Source organism: Chlorocebus sabaeus, chromosome 7 (assembly GCF_047675955.1).
Source record: "Chlorocebus sabaeus isolate Y175 chromosome 7, mChlSab1.0.hap1, whole genome shotgun sequence".
In the NCBI taxonomy this organism is placed as follows: domain Eukaryota; kingdom Metazoa; phylum Chordata; class Mammalia; order Primates; family Cercopithecidae; genus Chlorocebus; species Chlorocebus sabaeus.
Window position 1 is genome coordinate 537,851 of NC_132910.1, and position 22,841 is coordinate 560,691.

Genomic DNA, 22,841 nt, shown 5'->3' on the forward strand with positions numbered 1-22,841 from the left:
TCATTTCCACCCCAGTGAGCTTGGGCTCTTCCAAGTTTACAGACTGGAATTGATAAGTCAATCAAACAGCAAAGATGTTGGCCTATATCTCTTTCTGAGATCTCTGCTACAGGGAGTTTTCAAATCTCTATAGATCCAAGAACACTGACGGGAGTGGCTGGAGTCCCCTGTTGGGAAGTCGTACCCAGTGAGGAGGAATAGAATCTGGTAGCTGCTGAAAGAAGCAGTCTGGCAATGTTTTTGGAGAGCAGATGTGCAGCAACTGGTGGATTCCTTCCACCACAGTACATTTGAATTCTCCAAAGCTTGAAGGACAGAACAGCTAAGTTGCTCAAACAGCAAAAATGGCAGCCCGCTCTACACATCACACCTCAGCTGAAGGTGCTGTATATAAATTATATGTAAGCAAAGTATATAAAAAGTATTTGAAACATGTTTTGTTTTTATCTTTAGTTCTGTGTCAAACAAAATGCAGAAACATGAACCTTTCATGATTACATTTCTGGAAACTCTTCTAAAATAAATTACATAAAACAAGTGATGTGTCCATACAAGAACATTGATATTAGCTCAACGATAGCACTTATAAACATAAAAGGGACATTAAACACACTTGGGTAAGCAGGTCATCTACCTTCATTTATCTTCTTGCCATCTACATGCTCAGACTGTTAATCTAATGATAATATATTTACTTTGAAGTGTAAAAGTTACATTTGAACTTTGTGATTTATTTATCCGTGGTTATAACCATAAGAAATGACAGAAAGAAACAGAAAATGGGAGAAAGTGATTTATCCATGGATATAACCATAAGAAATGACAGAAAGAAACAGCAAATGGGAAAAAGCATTGCATTGCACCAGGAAGTGTATGAAGTAGACTTCAGATTTTTTGCTGATACAGCTGACCTGTTACATTAGCTCTGGGAGTTGTGGAAAGGTACTGGTGTGGCCCACAGATTTCAGTCATTGGATGAATATAGAGAGAATCCTGGATGAGCTTGTCCAGAGGGGTCATGAGGTGACTGTATTGGCATCTTCAGCTTCCATTTTTTTATTCCAAACAGCCCATCTACTCTTAAATTTGAAGTTTTTCCTGCATCTTTAACTATAACTGACTTTGAGGATATCAACATGATCAGACCTTCCAAAAGACACGTTTTGGTCATATATTTCACAAGTACAAGAAATCATCTGTACATTTAATGACATAATTAGAAGGTTCCGTAAGGTGGAGTTTCAAGTAAGAAACTTATGAAGAATCTACAAGAGTCAAAATTTGTTGCTGTTCTTGCAGATGCGATTGCTCCCTGTGGGGAGCTGCTGGCTGAGCTATTTAACATACCCTTTAGTACAGTCTCTCCTTCTCTGCTGGCTACACACTTGAAAAGCATAGTGGAGGATTTCTATTTCCACCTTCCTAAATACCTGTTGTTATGTCAGAATTAAGTGACCAAATGACTTTCATGGAGAGGGTAAAAAAATATGATCTATGTGGTTTATTTTCCATTTTGGTTCCAAATATTTAATATGAAGAAGTGGGATCAGTTTTCCAGTGAAGTTCTAGGTAAGTAAATGTTTCAATTGGTAACATGGAGATTAACTTTCCTGTGCCTTTGAAGTTGAGCTTATATAAAGTAATAAAGTCAGGGTACTTGGTGTTTTAAATTTGTTTTTGTTTTGTTTGTTTGTTTGTTTGTTTGTTTGCTTTTGGTGGAGTCTTTCTCTGTCTTCCAGGCTAGAGTGCAGCGATCCAATCTCAGCTCACTGCTAGGATTACAGGAATGTATCAGCACACTTGCCTAATTTTTTGTAAATTTAGTAGGTACGGGGTTTCACCATGTTGGGCAGGCTGGTCTCAAACTCCTGACCTCAAGTGATATGCCTGCCTCAGCCTTCAAAAGTGCTGGAATTACAGGCATGAGCCACCACATGGGGCTGGTAGTGTGATTTTTTGTAAGTGAATTTATGAAATGAAAACACAAGATGATCTATCAATTGTACAAATATTATAGCAAAGTTTAAATTATAAGGTCAGTTAAAACCCTGTGGCCATTGCTCACACAGAACATTCTAGGAAGTCATAAACCTGTAAATTAGTGCACCTAATATTTCTTTAAACAATCACACATCTGTTTTACTATTAATTATTTTCATTTTAAAAAAAGTCAGACCCATTCACAAACATCTTATTGAATGCATACATGTTGATTGAGTAGTTACTCAATTTTCTACAACTATCTATAAAACATTGCAGAAATTATTTTTCCTTGTATACCTCAGTTTCCTTATTCTGAAATTAAAATATGTCCCCATGTCACCAGAAGGTTTCCTTCACAGTTGAGAGAAATAGGACTTCTACTTCAAATGCAAACACTACTAAGGGTAATTTGTAGTTTCTAATGACTCTACATTCCTTCACTAAAAGATTGGAAATAATTTACTTTAAGACAAATCATCTTGTTGAAGACTGAATATTGTTATAACTGTATAGGTTTTTTTTTTTAAACTATGTGTTTTACAAAATATGAGCCGAATTAAGGTTGGGTACAAATCTCTATTTGAATAATTTCTCAAAATTTTCTATCTGTAACTTGCAAATATATTTACTTAAAAGCTAATATGATTAATACCTTAGCATGAATCAAAAGCAGTAGTCTGTACAAGGATTTCAGCCACACTCTCAAAATAGCCCACCGTTCACTTGAATAACCAAAGATAAAAGGATTAGCTTAATGAACTGTGGAAACGAGACGATTTCTTAGAAAATTGTTTTTATGGGTACAGCAGAATTAGTTGATCATGGAGTTCGAAGAGTTGTTTAAATGTTTATATGCTACTATTGAAGTTTTAAAAAGTAAAGAAATGGATGTTTACTTCTCTGTAGATTATTTTAGTAATTGTTTATGACTGTGAGTGTTCTGATGTGACATTGGCTATGATGTAGTTGACCTTCAAAATTCTCTTATCACTTTGCTTTTCTTATAAATACACACAAGCAAAATATATACTACATAAAATATAAATTATGCTTATAATATTTGACTATATGATTATATATCTCAAAGTACAGACACTTTGCCTACATTTTTGCCTACATTATTCTAATCCCTTTCAGAAAATTACCTAATGTAATTATCTTGTGTCATCCATCTTTTCTTTCCTTTTTCTTCTCAGGAAGACCCACTACCTTATCTGAAACAATGGGGAAAGCTGACATATGGCTTACTAAGAACTCCTGGGATTTTCAATTTCCTCATCCACTCTTACCAAATGTTGATTTTGCTGGAGGCCTATACTGCAAACCTGCCAAACCTCTACCTACGGTAAGGATAATTTTGTTGGTTTTGTTTTGTTGGCTTTGAATTTTTAGTGGGGATAATTCTACAGTCTTCATGCAGAGTGTTTGAGTTACACAGAAAGAAAGATGGGCAGTGGGCAGGGTAAAGCAGATACCAACTAGGAACTCGTGTACATGTTGACTTGTTGATACCATCACAAGTACGTGAGTTTCATCATTATTATAGATAGAGAGGGATACTAAGAAGACTTTGAAAATAGGGTTGGTTAAATATAAGCCTTGATTATGCAGTACATAAGAAGGTATTGGTCATTCATTAAAAGAATGTTTATAAAAAGTTTAACACAAACCACAGGCAAGAGGGAAAAAAATCAGACAGTTTCTGCCCCCACACACATAACATTCTATTTCCAAAGGCAGAATATGTGCAAGTAATAAAAATTGTGCAAAAGCTTTTATCTCAAGGAAAAATCCAATGCCAAGATAGCATCAGTAGAGATAATAGAAAGTATCCTGGACTCACTGATAATTAAGCTGAGAGCTGAACAATGTGCAGAAATTGGTGAAATAATGAGGGGTCAGGAAAACACAAAAAAGAAAAGAAGGGAAAGTATTGAGGAAAGTTCTCAAGACTCTAAGTTGAGTTTGCAGGGAAAGGCTGAGTGAGAATCAGATGATGCTGAGAGGCAAGTTAGAGCCAGATACTTATTAGGAGCTAACTTATTTATTAGGCACATTTGAGAACTACTAAAAAGAGTTAGGAAATGAAGATATATGATAAGGTAATTTAAAAAAAGAAACAAAGAAAAAAAGAGCAGACCATTTGGGAAATTTTGCATGGAATCTGGTAGCAGATGATGGAAAAGTGAACTACAATGTTGATAGAAATAATCATGCCTACATTTACAGTAATAGTACCCACTTCATACTGTGTTTTGTGGAAAAAATGTTAATACAGTCAAAACACTTAAAATGTCTCTGTTATATATTCAATGATTGAGAAATATTAATTTTGAAATTATGATTATTTTGTTATGATTACTAACATTACTAATTACCTAACATGTGCAAGTCACTTGAGATATCATTCTTCAGTTAACAGAACCAGATTGTTCAGCACATCAAGATTACATTCTCTTGAGAAGTCGTGGATGGCAGATATATTGCAGACTTGAATAAAAACAGACATACTAGTTTTGCCAGTAAGATGGGAAAGCTGCACATGTGCCCTAGAATTTAAAGTATAATAATAATAATAAAGAAAGCTATTCTAAAATTCTACTCTAAGTGATGCAGATCTTAAGTATTCTAACTTAAAAGAGTAACTCAATGATATAAATATGTACCCCTAATAATATTTGCAGCTAAATCTAGTGTTCACTTGATTTTATTCAAGAATGTAACTCATTCTACGCTGAGATACCAGAGTTTTACGTCTTAGATCAGAAACATGCCTTATTAGAGAAGGTGTTTTCAGTCTTATGACGAGCAACTCAGTACAGCTTCCTGGTGGAACTTGTGTCTAGACACCAAAGCTCCCTACGGAAAAGCAGGGAGAAAATGAACGATCCAATTATTATAAATACCAAATAGTTTCTATCACTTGTATCGGTATAGTAGTAAACTTAGTTTACAATAATGAAAGAATTCTACTTAGAAGATGATATTCTTTTCAAAGGAACACAAGACCCTCATACATTTTAAAGTAATATCATACTTTTAAGACGTATGTAGAAAGTAAGCATTCTTTAGTACATTATTAAGCAATCTCTTAAGATTTTTGTCTATATCAAACTGAGAATTTATTCCATGGTTAAAATACAATATCTATGTTGAATGCAAATTGTATGTGCTTTATAATTTTTGAAAGAGAGAAAAGCTGAGGTAAGACTAATAAAAGTTCTATGGCACCCTACCCTACTATTGAAAGAGTTCCCTATTCACATTAAGGGAAAGTGATAGTGCCAATAGGAGGCAGAAGATAGTAAGAGGTGTAGAAGGACAAGAAAAAGGATGACCAGTAGTAAATAGTGATAATAACTAAGAGTAACTGTTGTTATTAAGTTGCAGAAAGATTTAAATGAAAATCAATGGTTGAAAAAACGACTCTGTCTGATAGTTTGAAGAGAGCAGTGGATCTCCCAACACGGAGGTTGAGATCTGAGAAGGGACAGACTGCCTGCTCAAGTGGGTCCCTAATCCCTGAGTAGCCTAACTGGGAGACATCCCCCCTAGGGGCAATCTGACACCCCACACCTCACAGGGTGGAGTACACCCCTGATAGGAAGCTTCCAATGCAAGAATCAGACAGGTACACTTGCTGTTCAGCAATATTCTATCTTCTGCAGCCTCTGCTGCTGATACCCAGGCAAACAGGGTCTGGAGTGGACGTCAAGCAATCTCCAACAGACCTACAGCTGAGGGTCCTGACTGTTAGAAGGAAAACTATCAAACAGGAAGGACACCTACACCAAAACCCCATCAGTACGTCACCATCATCAAAGACCGGAGGCAGATAAAACCACAAAGATGGGGGAAAAGCAGGGCAGAAAAGCTGGAAATTCAAAAAATAAGAGCACATCTCCCCTGGAAAAGGAACGCAGCTCATCGCCAGCAACGGATCAAAGCTTGACGGAGAATGACTTTGACGAGATGAGAGAAGAAGGCTTCAGTCTATCAAACTTCTCAGAGCTAAAGGAGGAATTACGACTCAGTGCAAAGAAACTAAAAATCTTGAAAAAAAAAAAGTGGAAGAATTGACAGCTAGAGTAATTAATGCAGAGAAGGTCATAAACGAAATGAAAGAGACGAAAACCATGACACAAGAAATACGTGACAAATGCACAAGCTTCAGTAACTGACTCGATCAACTGGAAGAAAGAGTATCAGCGATTGAGGATCAAATGAATGAAAAGAAGCGAGAAGAGAAACCAAAAGAAAAAAGAAGAAAAAGAAATGAACAAAGCCTGCAAGAAGTATGGGATTATGTAAAAAGACCAAATCTACGTCTGATTGGGGTGCCTGAAAGTGAGGGGGAAAATGGAACCAAGTTGGAAAACACTCTTCAGGATATCATCCAGGAGAACTTCCCCAACATAGCGGGGCAGGCCAACGTTCAAATCCAGGAAATACAGAGAACGCCACAAAGATACTCCTCGAGAAGAGCAACTCCAAGACACATAATTGCCAGATTCACCAAAGTTGAAATGAAGGAAAAGATCTTAAGGGCAGCCAGAGAGAAAGGTCAGGTTACCCACAAAGGGAAGCCCATCAGACTAACAGCAGATCTGTTGGCAGAAACTCTACAAGCCAGAAGAGAGTGGGGGCCAATATTCAACATTCTTAAAGAAAAGAATTTTCAACCCAGAATTTCATATCCAGCCAAACTAAGTTTCATAAGTGAAGGAGAAATAAAATCCTTTACAGATAAGCAAATGCTTAGAGATTTTGTCACCACCAGGCCTGCCTTACAAGAGACCCTGAAGGAAGCACTAAACATGGAAAGGAACAACTGGTACCAGCCATTGCAAAAACATGGCAAAATGTAAAGACCATCGAGGCTAGGAAGAAACTGCATCAACTAACGAGCAAAATAACCAGTTAATATCATAATGGCAGGATCAAGATCACACATAACAATCTTAACCTTAAGTGTAAATGGACTAAATGCTCCAATTAAAAGACACAGACTGGCAAACTGGAAAAAGAGTCAAGACCTATCAGTCTGCTGTATTCAGGAGACCTATCTCACATGCAGAGACATACATAGGCTCAAAATAAAGGGATGGAGGAAGATTTACCAAGCAAATGGAGAACACAAAAAAGCAGGGGTTGCAATACTAGTCTCTGATAAAACAGACTTTAAACCATCAAAGATCAAAAGAGACAAAGAAGGCCATTACATAATGGTAAAGGGATCAATTCAACAGGAAGAGCTAACTATTCTAAATACATATGCACCCAATACAGGAGCACCCAGATTCATAAAACAAGTCCTTAGAGACTTACAAAGAGACTTAGACTCCCATACAATAATAATGAGAGACTTCAACACTCCACTGTCAACATTAGACAGATCAACGAGACAGAAAGTTAACAAGGATATCCAGGAATTGAACTCATCTCTGCAGCAAGCAGACCTAATAGACATCTATAGAACTCTCCACCCCAAATCAACAGAATATACATTCTCCTCAGCACCACATCACACTTACTCCAAAATTGACCACATAATTGGAAGTGAAGCATTCCTCAGCAAATGAACAAGAACAGAAATTATACAAACTGTCTCTCAGACCACAGTGCAATCAAACTAGAACTCAGGACTAAGAAACTCAACCAAAACCGCTCAACTACATGGAAACTGAACAACCTGCTCCTGAATGACTACTGGGTACATAATGAAATGAAGGCAGAAATAAAGATGTTCTTTGAAACCAATGAGAACAAAGATACAACATACCAGAATCTCTGGGACACATTTAAAGCAGTGTGTAGAGGGAAATTTATAGCACTAAATGCCCACAAGAGAAAGCAGGAAAGATCTAAAATTGACACTCTAACATCGCAATGAAAAGAACTAGAGAAGCAAGAGCAAACACATTCGAAAGCTAGCAGAAGGCAAGAAATAACTAAGATCAGAGCAGAACTGAAGGAGATAGAGACACAAAGAAACCCTCCAAAAAATCAATGAATCCAGGAGTTGGTTTTTTGAAATGATCAACCAAATTGACAGACCGCTAGCAAGACTAATAAAGAAGAAAAGAGAGAAGAATCAAATAGATGCAATAAAAAATGATAAAGGGGATATCACCACCGACCCCACAGAAATGCAAACTACCATCAGAGAATACTATAAACACCTCTATGCAAATAAACTGGAAAATCTAGAAGAAATGGATAATTTCCGGGACACTTACACTCTTCCAAGACTAAACCAGGAAGAAGTTGAATCCCTGAATAGACCAATAGCAGGCTCTGAAATTGAGGCAATAATTAATAGCCTACCAACCAAAAAAAGTCCAGGACCAGATGGATTCACAGCTGAATTCTAGCAGAGGTACAAGGAGGAGCTGGTACCATTCCTTCTGAAACTATTCCAATCAATAGAAAAAGAGGGAATCCTCCCTAACTCATTTTATGAGGCCAACATCATCCTGATACCAAAGCCTGGCAGACATACCACAAAAAAAGAGAATTTTAGACCAATATCCCTGATGAACATGGATGCAATAATCCTCAATAAAATACTGGCGAACCAGATTCAGCAGCACATCAAAAAGCTTATCCACCATGATCAAGTGGGCTTCATCCCTGGGATGCAAGGCTGGTTCAACATTCGCAAATCAATAAACGTAATCCAGCATATAAACAGAACCAAAGACAAGAACCACATGATTATCTCAATAGATGCGGAAAAGGCTTTTGACAAAATTCAATAGCCCTTCATGCTAAAAACGCTCAATAAATTCGGTATTGATGGAATGTACCTCAAAATAATAAGAGTTATTTATGACAAACCCACAGCCAATATCATACTGAATGGGCAAAAACTGGAAAAATTCCCTTTGAAAACTGGCACAAGACAGGGATGCCCTCTCTCACCACTCCTATTCAACATAGTGTTGGAATTTCTGGCTAGGACAATCAGGCAAGAGAAAGAAATCAAGGGTATTCAGTTAGGAAAAGAAGAAGTTAAATTGTCCCTCTTTGCAGATGACATGATTGTATATTTAGAAAACCCCATTGTCTCAGCCCAAAATCTCCTTAAGCTGATAAGCAACTTCAGCAAACTCTCAGGATACAAAATTAATGTGCAAAAATCACAAGCATTCTTATACACCAGTAAGAGACAAACAGAGAGCCAAATCATAAATGAACTTCCATTTTATTCTCAATAGCTTCAAAGAGAATAAAATACCTAGGAATCCAACTTACAAGGGATGTAAAGGACCTCTTCAAGGAGAACTACAAACCACTGCTCAGTGAAATCAAAGAGGACACAAACAAATGGAAGAACATACCATGCTCATGGATAGGAAGAATCAATATTGTGAAAATGGCCATACTGCCCAAGGTAATTTATAGATTCAATGCCATCCTCATCAAGCTACCAATGAGTTTCTTCACAGAATTGAAAAAAACTGCTTTAAAGTTCATATGGAATCAAAAAAGAGCCCGCATCTCCAAGACAATCCTAAGTCAAAAGAACAAAGCTGGGGGCATCATGCTACCTGACTTCAAACTATACTACAAGGCTACAGTAACCAAAACAGCATGGTACTGGTACCAAAACAGAGATATAGACCAATGGAACAGAACAGAGTCCTCAGAAATAATACCACACATCTACAGCCATCTGATCTTTGACAAACCTGAGAGAAACAAGAAATGGCGAAAGGATTCCCTATTGAATAAATGGTGCTGGGAAAATTGGCTAGCCATAAGTAGAAAGCTGAAACTGGATCCTTTCCTTACTCCTTATACAAAAATTAATTCAAGATGGATTAGAGACTTAAATGTTAGACCCAATACCATAAAAATCCTAGAGGAAAACCTAGGTAGTACCATTCAGGACATAGGCATGGGCAAAGACTTCATGTCTAAAACACCAAAAGCAACGGCAGCAAAAGCCAAAATCGACAAATGGGATCTAATTAAACTAAAGAGCTTCTGCACAGCAAAAGAAACTACCATCAGAGTGAACAGGCAACCTACAGAATGGGAGAAAATGTTTGCAATTTACTCATCTGACAAAGGGCTAATATCCAGAACCTACAAAGAACTCAAAAAAATTTACAAGAAAAAAAAAACAACCCCATCAAAAAGTGGGCAAAGGATATGAACAGACATTTCTCAAAAGAAGACATTCATACAGCCAGCAGACACATGAAAAAATGCTCATCATCACTGGCCATCAGAGAAATGCAAATCAAAACCACAATGAGATACCATCTCACACCAGTTAGAATGGCGATCTCTAAAAAGTCAGAAAACAACAGGTGCTGGAGAGGATGTGGAGAAATAGGAACACTTTTACACTGTTGGTGGGATTGTAAACTGACGTGACCTGAAGGTGGATGCTGTGCTGCATAAAATGTGGTCCCACAAGGAGTCAGCACTATCAGATTATCAACTCCTCCCAATGGAGGCCGCAGAAGGAATTACAGCAAGGAGTCAAACAGAAGGAAGCCAGGTGGGGGGACAGGTTCAGATGTTCCCTCCATAGAACATAGTAGGAAACATATTTTCTTCTGTATAGAATAAAATGGTGACATTTGTGTATTTGTCAATTACTTTTTAGTTGCCTATCTGATGTAGTCTTCTTGTAATGACCTATACTAATGTGTTTTGCTGAAAACTCAGTTATTTTAATATTGATATAACAAGTAAAAGTTAAACACTGTAAATTATTGTTCAGTTTATGAGGATTGCTTGGAAGTTCCACAATTAGTAACTTAAACATAAAAATGTCTTAGTTATAATAGAACATATTAATCACTGTTGTCAACGCTTTGTAACACATTGTCTAAGTGTTAACAATCAGTTAATCAAATTCAGAAAAATACAATTTTGAATTTATTCTACAGCTCTATCTTTATTTATGATACCAAAAGATTCCTCATTTCAATGCTGAAACAGCAACCAAAATTAGCAATACTGATAATACTCTGAATTTGTCTCAGAAATTGTCCCTTGAAATTTCTCCTCGAAGTAGTGCTTGATAATTTGTAATTTGAAAGAAGTTATATATACTCCCTTTGTAGCATTAATTTATTTCTTACAATTAGTTTATTTTATCAACTAGCTTTTTTGTCAAAGGACACAAAACTCTAATATAATAACTTATAGACAAGTAGAATTACATGAAATACTTCCTATGTTACTTAAAAAATGAATAAATTAATATTCAATGTGGATGATGAAAACTAGTATGAAATACATAAAACAAAATAATCATAATATAGGTCATTACTAAATTGTTACTGCTTATTCTCACTAGAATTATAATGACTATTTTAATTTTTTTATGCATATAATTTTTTAGAATTTTTATATGTTTAAAATTAAGTTTATTTTATTTTTTAACTTTCATTTTAAGTTCAGGCCTACAGGAGCAAGTTTCTTACATAGATAAATCTGTGTCATGGGGGTTTGTTTTACAGATTGTTTAATCATCCAGGCATTATGACCAGAACCCATTAGTCATTTTACCCGATCTTCTCTCTCCTCCTGCCCTCCACCCACCAACACACCACAGAATATGTTGTTCCCTGCTATGTTTCCATGCGTTCTCATCTTTTAGCTTCCACTTAATAGTGAGAACATGTGATATTTGGATTTCTGTTTCTATGCTAATTTCCTAAGGATAACGGCCTCCAGCTCCATCTATATATCTGTAAAATATAAAATCTTGTGTTTTTTTTTTATGACTGCATAATATTCCATGGTGTATATGTATACTATTCCATTTCCTTTATTCAGTCAATCATTGAGGGGCATTAAGATTGATTCCATATCTTTACTATTGTGAATACTACTGCTATTAATAAACATGTGTATGTGCCTTTATAAGAGAATCATTCTTCATCCTTTGCGTATATACCCACTAATGAGATAGGTGAGTTGAATTGTATTTTAGCCTCTAGATTTCTGAGGAAGTGCCACACTGTCTTCCACAATGGTTGAACCAACTTACACTCCCACTAACAGAGTATAAGCATTCCTTTTTCTACACAATCTCACTAGCATGTACTACCTTTTGAGTTTATAATAGCCGTTATGACTGATGCAAAATAGTATCTATTGTGATTTTGATTTGCATTTCTCCAATGAGCAGTGATGTTAAGCTTTTTTCAAACAATGGTTGGCCACACATGGGTCTTCTTTCGAAAAGCTTAACAATTTTCTAAATACTTGAAATTTCATCTATAATCTCATTTTTCCAAGTTATTATTTGGAAAATCCTGATTTCCTTACACATTTAATTAATTACAGAAGTTAAGAAAATGAAATGTTGGCATTCTATTTACATCAGTCTTTGAGTAATTTTATTACCCAACATCCCTGATCTCATTCTTAGTATCTTTAGTGTTCTAACATTCTATAACTTTGGAGTTCTACTCATGGAATAAGATATTTTCTTTACTGTAACAGGTTCTGTGGAGATTTGATGGGAATAGACCACATGCGTTAGGACTCAGTACCCAGGTGTACAAGTGGATACCCCAGATTGACCTTCTTGGTATGACTCTGGAGTACAAATACTGAATATATTAGTAAGAGCCCCTTAGAACATTAATTATTAATCATGTAATAAGGTTATTGAAAATGTGTTATGGAAAAAATTAAAAATAAAATGAAACTTCTTTATATTTATTTTCCATTTCTATGGGGAAAATAATAAGCTATAATTGTTGGCATTTTATGATATACATTCACATTCTTTATTGTCAGAATCAGAGTATTTTTATTTCAGGTGTTATTACATCTCACAGAATTGTTTGCAACTTCATAGATTGTCTCTTTGTCTCCTATTTCTGAAACTTTACATCTGTTCTTTCTTTTTATGCAGTTATTTCAAATGACACTAAAAATAACAGCTCTTCTGCTATCACCAGGGACTCTGCATTTTCTGTAGGATTAAATTCCTAATCTTAATCATAATGTGATGACACATTTCATGATGAAGTGTGACCTGTCCTTCCTCAATCCTAGCACCACCACCACCCCACTGCCTGCTGCCTTGCACATCTCACATTTCACATTCTATGACTGTACGTAGGAGAACACATTCTTACATATTCATCTCTTTTCTTTGCTTCTTTTTTCTTTTTCTCTCTTTTTTTTTTTTTTTTTTTTTTTGCACATTTTATTTAGATTGCACTTTTTCTTTAGTCCAACTGGTAATCTTGTTTATTTTTTTTTTTTTCAGTCTGAAGTCACACACACCATATAGCTTTTACTTACATCTCCAGCAGAAGTAGGTGCTCCTTCCTCTGAAGTTTGAAACACAATTTTAATTTAGTTCAATGTTTTAACTAGGAAACACTGTCACTTGAGCATTTAGTTGTTCATTCCTCATTTTATTCCTATGAATAATATTGTTAAAATTTTTCCAATCCAAGGTCATCCAAAAACTAGTGCTTTTTTTACTCATGATGGATCCAATGGCATCACGAGGTGATCTACCATGGGATCTCTATGGTGGACATTCCATTGTATGAGGAGGATCAACCTGATAACATTACATAAATGAAGGCCAGGGGAGCAGCTATTAGATTGAACTTCAACACAGTGTCAAGTACAGACTTATTCAATGCACTAAAGACAGTAATTAATGACCCTTTGTGAGTGTAACAATATTTTTTTACTAGGTGGTATTTACAGATAGCATATCTTCTCAATAGTAGGTATGGGTTTCATCCTTTTTTTAAGAGACTAATTTTGAAAGAATTTACATGATGTAATAAATCTGAAATCATCTTATATTTTTGAGTGGTTATTTGAAAATCGTGTTTTGAACTCCACACATGTAATGGGTATCATATAGTGAAACAATATTCTACACAAAAACAATTATAAAGTAATATAGCTAATACAAAAAAGACAGTTTTTTTTATTTTTATTTCTTTAGACTTTAAGTTCTAGGGTACATGTGAACAACCTGCAGGTTTATTACATATGTATACATGTGTCATGTTGGTGAGCTGCACCCATTAACTCATCATTTACATTAGGCCTATCTCCTAATGTTATCCCTCCCCCTCCCCTTGCGCCCTCCCAAAATAGGCCCCTGTGTGTGATGTTCCCCTTCCTGTGTCCAAGTGATCTCATTGTTCAATTCCCACCTATGAGTGAGAACATGTGGTGTTTATTTTTCCGTTCTTGTGATAGTTTGCTGAGATGATGGCTTCCAGCTGCATCCATGTCCCTACAAAGGACACAAACTCATCCTTTTTTATGGCTGTATAGTATTCCATGGTGTATATTTGCCACATTTTCTTAATCCAGTCTGTCACTGATGGACATTTGGGTTGATTCCAAGTCTTTGTTATTGTGAATGGTGCTGCAATAAACATACATGTGCATGTGTCTTTATAGCAGCATGACTTATAATCCTTTGGATATATACCCAGTAATGGGGTGGCTGGGTAAAATGCTATTTCTAGTTCTAGATCCTTGAGGAATCATCACACTGTTTTCCACAATGGTTGAACTAGTTGACATTCCCATCAACAGTGAAAAAGTGTTCCTATTTCTCCACATCCTCTCCAGCACCTGATGTTTCCTGACATTTTAATGATTGCCATTCTAACTGGTGTGAGATGGTATCTCATTGTGGTTTTGATTTGCATTTCTCTGACACCGAGTGATGATGAACATTTTTTCATGTGTCTGCTGGCTGTATGAATGTCTTCTTTTGAGAAATTGCCCACTTTTTGATGGGGTTGTTTGTTTTTTTCTTGTAAATTTGTTTGAGTTCTTTGCAGGTTCTGGATATTAGCCCTTTGTCAGATAAGTAGATTGCAAAACTTTTCTCCCATTCTGTAGGTTGCCTGCTCATTCTGATGGTAGTTTCTTTTGCTGTGTAGAAGTTATTTAGTTTAATTAGATCCCATTTGTCAATTTTGGCTTTTGTTGCCATTGCTTTTGTTGTTTTAGACATGAAGTCCTTGCCCATGCCTATTTCCTGAATGGTATTATCTAGGTTTTCTTCTAGGGTTTTTATGGTTTTAGGTCTAACATTTATGTCTCTAATCCATCTTGAATTAATTTTTGTATAAGGAGTAAGGAAAGGATCCAATTTCAGCTTTCTACTTATGGCTAGCCAATTTTCCCAGCACCATTTATTAAATAGGGAATCCTGTCCTCATTTCTTGTTTTTGTAAGGTTTGTCAAAGATCAGATGGGTGTAGATGTGTGATATTATTTCTGAGGACTCTGCTCTCTTCCATTGGTCTATATATCTGTTTTGGTACCAGTACCATGTTCTTTTGGTTACTGTAGCCTTGTAGTATAGTTTGAAGTCAGGTAGCGTGATGTCTCCAACTTTGTTCTTTTGGCTTAGGATAGTCTTGGCAATGTAGGGTCTTTTTTGGTTCCATATGAACTGTAAAGCAGCTTTTTCCAATTCTGTGAAGAAAGTCACTGGTAGCTTAATGGGGATGGCATTGAATCTCTAAATTACCTTGGGCAGTATGGCCATTTTCACAATATTGATTCTTCCTATTCATGAGCATAGTATGTTCTTCCATTTGTTTGTGTCCTCTTTTATTTCACTGAGCAGTGGTTTGTAGTTCTCCTTGAAGAGGTACATCCCTTGAAAGTTGGATTCCTAGGTATTTTATTCTCTTTGAAGCTATTGGGAATGGGCGTTCATTCATGATTTGGCTCTCTATTTGTCTGTTACTGGTGTGTAAGAATGCTTGTGATTTTTGCACATTGATTTTGTATCCTGAGACTTTGCTGAAGTTGCTCATCAGCTTAAGGAGATTTTTGGGCTGAGATGATGGGGTTTTCTAAATATACAATCATGTCATCTGCAAACAGGGACAATTTGACTTCTTTTCCTAAAAAGACAGTTTTTAAAAAAATCATATAATCAATCCACAGTAGAAAGGAAGGCTAAACTGAAAGGAATATGATAAAATATTTTAATTAAATATCTAAAATCTCTAAAAGCATAACTACTTTCTTGATGAAAAATTTATTTTTATTGTTTCAATTATTGTAACAGGTTTAATAATTACATGTGATTTCCATGACTTAAAACCCACCTATTTAAGGTATAAAATCCCAATATATTTAGAATGTTTATGAGTCATGAAGCCATCTGCAATCATACAATTTAGGGTGTTTTATAAATGACTTCTTTCACTGAGCATAATTTTTTTGGTTTTTTTTTTTCTTTTTTAATGGTTTTTAGATTCATTCATGTTGTAGTGTGTATTTTCATTACTTTTGCAGCAGTATAATATTTTGTAGTACGGATATGCCATATTTTCTTTGTTCACTTATCACTTCATGGCCTTTTGATTGTTTCCAATTGTGGCTACTAGGAACATTGCTACACATGTTTTTGCATAAACATGTTTTTCTTTGGGATTGATACTATAAGTAGAATTGTTGGCTCATGTGGGAACTGTGTGTTTATGAAGAATTATTAAACTGTTTTCCAATGTACTTGTTATATTTGGCATTGCCACCAAAAAAGCAAGAGGTTTCCAATTCCTCCACAGTGTGGCCAACACGTGTTATTATCTTTTTGTTATAGCCTTCTTAGTGGATGTGAAATGATCTCTCGTGGTTTTCAATTGAATTTTCGTTACAGGTAAAAATGTGGAGCATTGTTATATGTGCTTACTGACCATATATCTTCTTTGGAAAAATGTCTATTCCAATCCTTGAAACATTTTTAAACCTTGCTACTTGTCCCATTATTGACTTTTAAGAACTATTTATATATCATAAATATAACCTTAGATATATAATTTTCAAATATTCTGTTTCATTCTTGGTGTGCTAACTTTTTACTTTTCTGATGATGGCTTTTGAAGTACAAAAATTTAATTTTAATAAATTAAAATTTTAATAATTGATTTATTTATACTCCAAAGGATACAGCGTGCAAAATGTCTACCCAGTCCAGCTACCATCAACTCAGCATTTATAACTACTGTCAATAGTGTTTTTATGTAAGAAAGGTATCACCTAAAGGAATACTTTTATAACAGATTGTACCATAAAACAGGTTGGACCAATATAAAAGAAATATAAAATAAGGTGTTTTATTTAAATGCAAATATACAGATACTTTCATTAAATCTAAACAGACTTTAAAAAGAGGAATAAATAATGAGAAATGACAGAAAACATTAGAAGAACACAGTTAACAAATGGAACCTTATAATGTAACATGATACACACACACATGCATGCATATATGCTTATATGCACATATATGTATTATGTATATCAACTGGAAGACACATTTTCTTAGAACATATTGAATTGTTGATAATTATTTGAAGTGACCTGTGGTGGGCCATAAATCAAGACTCAGTAAATTTGAAAAGATTCAATATCATAAACAATATATGATCCAGCCTTAATGGAAGAAAGGGAGATTTTTTAAAAATATAACTAAAATATCTTTAATTTTGGAAATTAAGAAAACACACTTCAAAAAAATTTAAAGTCGTGTCTCAGCCTCCCCAATAACTGGGATTACAAGCATGCACCACCATGCCCGGCCAATTTTGTATTTTTGGTACAAAGAGGGTTTCATCATGTTGGTCAGGCTGGTCTCAAACTCTTGACCTCGGATGATCCACCCACCTTGGTTACTCTAAGTACTGGGATTACAGGCATAAGCCATTGCTTGAACCCAGGAGTTGGAGGATGCAGTGAGCCAAGATCATGCCATTACACTCCTGCCTGGGCAACAAGAGCAAAACTGTTTCCAAAAATAAATTAACTAAATAAATAAAAGTTTAAAAATTAAAAATTTAAAAAAAAACCCACAAGGTCAAGAAGTGAATTGTAATTATGCATGCACTTTTATCTCAGCAATTCTACTTTCAATTATATATCCAACAGATACGTATACATATGGAAACCTAGTGCTGTATATGACATGGACAGGAAACAGGAAAATACTGGTTAGAAGTGGTTGGTTTCCCTGCAAATGTCCCACCCTCAAGCCTGAAAATTCTTACCCTAAATGAGAAGAGACATTCTGTTTCTGAGGCCCAAAGTTGCTGTTTGCCCACCACACACCCCTATTCTGTACCCATACAAACCCCAACACCCCAGCATGAACAGAAGAGCAGAAGAATGGCAGAATGGTGCATCAGAGAGAAGAGAAGGAGTTCCTGAATATCGAGAGTAGTTCAGCTGAAGACGGTTGGAGAGGAGAGGAGATTGGATGCTGGATGACCAAACTCCAGAGGAAGATCATCTTCCCACTCCATCACCATTCTGGCTCCCCACTCATCCCACTGAGAACCACCTCTACACTCAGTAAAACCCCTGCATTTGTACTCCAAGTCCATATGTGACCTGATTCTTCCCAGATGCTGGACAAGGACTTGAGTACTAACAGGACGTTGAACTGGTTAAAGTCATCAGTATATGGCAAGGCTAAAAGAGTACACTAACACATACCCACTTGGGCTTCAGGAGTTGCAGACTCCCACCCCTGTATGCTGCCATGGCGCCAGAGCCCTGGGGCGCTCACCCAGGCTCCTCCACTTCCCTGTCTGCGTGCTCCCTCTCCCATAAGGGGCTGGAACATGCATGGTGATTGAACAGATGAGTCACACAGCCGTCGCACATCTTGTGAGGTGGGGCAAAGAACTCGTGCATTTCATACACCAGAATGTTTGTGACAGAATTATTAACATTGTCCAAAAATTGTTAGTAAACCAAATGTCTATTGCTCATAAAATGATGACATAATCTGTGGTTTAGCCATCAACAAAATACTACACAGCAATGGTATAACCAACAACTGCTACACAAAAGTTTTAAAAAATAGACTCGAATATATGTTATATAATTCAGTTACATAAACAAAGAAAACTAATGTATGATATTTGAAGTCAGGTTAGTATTTAATTGGAGGACAAAACTAGTGACTAAATGGTTCAGGACAAGAGAGTTATTCTAGGCAGGTTGTGATATCCTACACCATGATCTGAAGAGTAGGTAAATTGGTATCTTCTCTTCAAGATAATGTTCAAGATGATCTTACACTTTTGACCTATTCACTTAGTTTATGTATATTTATCTTTTGGCTTTAATATTTAAAGGTTTATTTTATAGGATATATAATGTACTTAAAATTATAGGAATCAAATATCAAAATAAGCATAAAACAATAGAGAAAATCCTAGAGGTTCCATCATAGTGTGGCCAGGAAAAGCCTCTCTTAGAGGTAATACTTAGAGGGAAGCCCCAAAAAGAGATAGAAGCATGCCTTGAGTTGTTGTAAGAAAGAATGTCCCAGGAGTATGAGAGAGGGGGCAAAATGTGTAAAGATGCTATGGTGAGAACACTTTTGGCACCCTAAAGAAAAAGAGAAGGCCAATGTCTCTAGAATACCTAGTGTGTATGGAAAAACTGTTAGGAGAACAGCTTGCCAGTGTTTGACATTGCAGAGTCCTGTAGGCCAAATAACAGAGTTGGATTTTATTCTTAGTATGATGAGAAGTCAGGCAAAAATCTTAATTAGGGGAGTGGCAAAATCTGACTTTTATTTCAAAAATATCATTTTGGTTACTGGGTAGGAAACAGTAGGAGACAAAAGGTAGGATAGAAGCAGAGTGACTAGCTATGAGGCATTTCACTCAGCGTGACACAATTTCTTTTTGGAACTTAAACATGATAATTCTCAAATTGTATTTTCCTATCTTTCCTAAAGCACTTAAAATTGCTCATGACGTTGCCCACGTTCTCATATGCCTGTTTGAGAACTAAAAGAGTATAATTGGATTATTCACAACACAAAGGATAAATGTTTAAGGGAAGGATACCTTATTCTCCATGATGTGATCATTTCACATTGCCACCTGTATCAAAACATCTCATGCAACCCATAAATATATACACCTGGTAAATACTCACAAAAACTAAAAATTAACAAACAAGAAAATAATATTAAAATGGCTTATATTTGTTTTCCCTGTAAGAATTAATTTTCCTGACTTTCCGTTTTACTTTATAAAATTTGTCAGTGATAAAATTGCAATGTAACAGCCAAAGTTTCTATGATGACTCCAACTAAATTGCACAAATTCTATGTCAATTATATGTCATTTACTTTGAATCATTTGGCAGTTTAAAAACCTGTCATGCGCCGGGCGCAATGGCTCATGCAAGTAATCCCAGCACTTTGGGAGGCTGAGGCGGGTGGATCACCTGAGGTCAGGAGTTCGAGACCAGCCTGGCCAACATGGAAAATCCCTGTCTCTCTCTGCTGAAAATCCAAAAAGTAGCCAGGCGTGGTGGCGTGAGCCTGTAATCCCAGCTACTTGGGAGGCTGAGGCAGGAAAACCTCTTGACACCACGGGAGGTGGAGGTTGTGGTGAGCCGAACCTGCACCACTGCACTGCAGCCTGGGCAACAGAGTGAGACTCTGTTTCAATAAATAAATAAATAAATAAACAAAAACCTTACATGGACTTGATATGCTCAAGAAAATAAACTTACTTTCAAATTTGGTATCTCTATGTTTATCCTTCAGATATAAAGAGAACACTATGAAGTTATCAAGAATTTGTCATGATCAACCAGTAAAGGTTGGGCAGTCTTCTGGACTGAATTTGTCAGGCACCATAAAGGAGCCAAGCACCCTCAGCTGGTTCCAGTACCACTCTTTGGATGTGATTGGGTTCCTGCTGGCCTGTGTGGCAATTGTGATATTTACCATCATAAAATGTTGTATGTTTTATTTCTGGAAATTTGCTAGAATTGGAAAGAAGGGATAAAGAGATTAGCTGTATTTTGAGTCTTGAAGCTAGGAAACCAGATAGATGGGACTTCTTCAGTTTATTCCAGCAAGAAAGGTTATGATAAAATTTCTTTTCTTCTGTGACAGAAAATCTCTTTAAAACATTTTGTGACATGACTATAAACACTTTGACAATTATCCTGTCAAGTAACATCCCCTCCCTTCAAAGTTTGGCAGACCATGTAGCTGTCTCAACAAAAACGATGTAGTGGAAATAATGCAGCTTAACTTTCAAAGTTCTCTTGGAAACACAACATATTCTATCTCTCTTTCTCTCCCTCTTTTTGGATATTTTGTTTGTATGTTTCTTTTTCTCTCCACTCCTCCTCAATTCAATCTGTAGTCCCCGTAATAAATGACAATTTGGCAGACAGACAAAAATACATGCCTAAGAAATCCTCGTAGCCCACGAGCACTTTTATCCCTTCAACTTGAATCATTAAGTATGTAAGCAAATGACCTTCAGATAATTACAGAGCAAGGCACCATAAGAAAATAGCTATGTAAGAAACTCTGTGGAAGGAACACATACCTGAGTCCAACCAATGCCCCCAAACTCTAAGCGATGATAATAAAATTATTACAGTTGTTTTAAGGCCTGACATTTGGAAACAATTTGTCATGAAGTGATACATAACTGGAATAATAATTCTACATATTTTAAATTTTACATTTGTAATAAAATTATAATTAATATGTAGCTACATGAGTAGAAAATAGGGAATATTATATTTTGAAAATATCTGTACCCCAAATAAAAGAGTCAGCATAGGGGTGGTTAAGAGCTGGAACTCTGCATCCAGATGCCCTTGATTCGAGTCTCTGAGAAAGCACTACATGATGATGTGGGGTTGGACAGGTTACTTGGGCTTTATTTGCTTCAACTTCCTCACCGATGAAATGGCAGTGGTGGTCATAGATTCCTTTCTTTCTGTGACAGAAAATCTGTTTAAAATTTACTTACCTTGTCAAATAAAAATTTGTTTTCAGAGATTTAATACCTGTTTAACGGTTAGAAATACTTTTTGTCAAGAGGGAAAATATTGGTTGAAATATTAAATAGTATAAAGCCATATGAGCTGATATTTAAATTTGTCAAGCTTATATTGAAATTTGTTGCTCCCATTCACAGGTTACATGAAACAATTTTTACAGAGTTTAACTACATTTCATGTATTTTAGTTAAACACAAGAATATTAAGAAGTCCACTGACAGTATTGGTACTGTTTTGCAAATACTCAGATTACTAGACTTCATTTTGAGCAGGATTTTCATATTTTAACTGTTGTTAAAGGAATTACTAAACAATTGAATTGTATTAAAAAACTCTCTCTTCCTTTTAATATTTTGAGATGAGTAGTGCTGCTTGGCCTTTACGGTGCATACTGCTTCAGCGTCAGTTTTTTTCCCAAAACTTGTGGCAAAATGCTTATTATTTTAGAGCTTTATTCATTTCCCCAGTAGAATATATGTGGAATTAGAAATATAGCTACTGCTACCTGCTTCCTACAGTAATACTGAACTATTTTACTAAGTCTTTGGTTCTATGAGCCAATTCAGGCTTTCCCTGTGATATCCTGTTTTCTATAGTGATTGTACCAGTTTACATTCCCACCAGTAGTGTAAAAGTGTTCCCTTTTACCACATCCATGCCACTATTGTATTATTTGGGGGCTTTTTAATGATGTCCATTCCTACAGGAGGACAGTGGAATTGCATGTGGTTTTGATTTGTATTTCCATGATAAGTAGTGATGTTGAGCATCTTTTTATGCTTTTGGACATTTGTATATTTTCTTTTGAGAACTGTCAATTCATGATCAGCCTACATTTTAATGGTATTGCTTGTTTTTCTCTTGTTAATTTGCTTGAGCTCTTCATAGATTCTGAATATTAGTCCTTTGTCAGGTGCATAGTTTGCGAATATTTTCTCCCACTCTGTGAGTTGTCTGTTTACTCAACTGATCATTTCTTTTGCTGTGCAGAAGCATTTTAGTTTAATTAAGTCACATCTATTTATCTT

General features: G+C 35.8%; 1 pseudogene; it reads left to right on the forward strand.

Moving 5' to 3' along the window:
* The first annotated feature begins 344 nt into the window (after window positions 1-344).
* On the forward strand, window positions 345-21,194 carry LOC103235584 (UDP-glucuronosyltransferase 2B4-like; annotated as a pseudogene).
* Window positions 21,195-22,841: the final 1,647 nt, after the last annotated feature.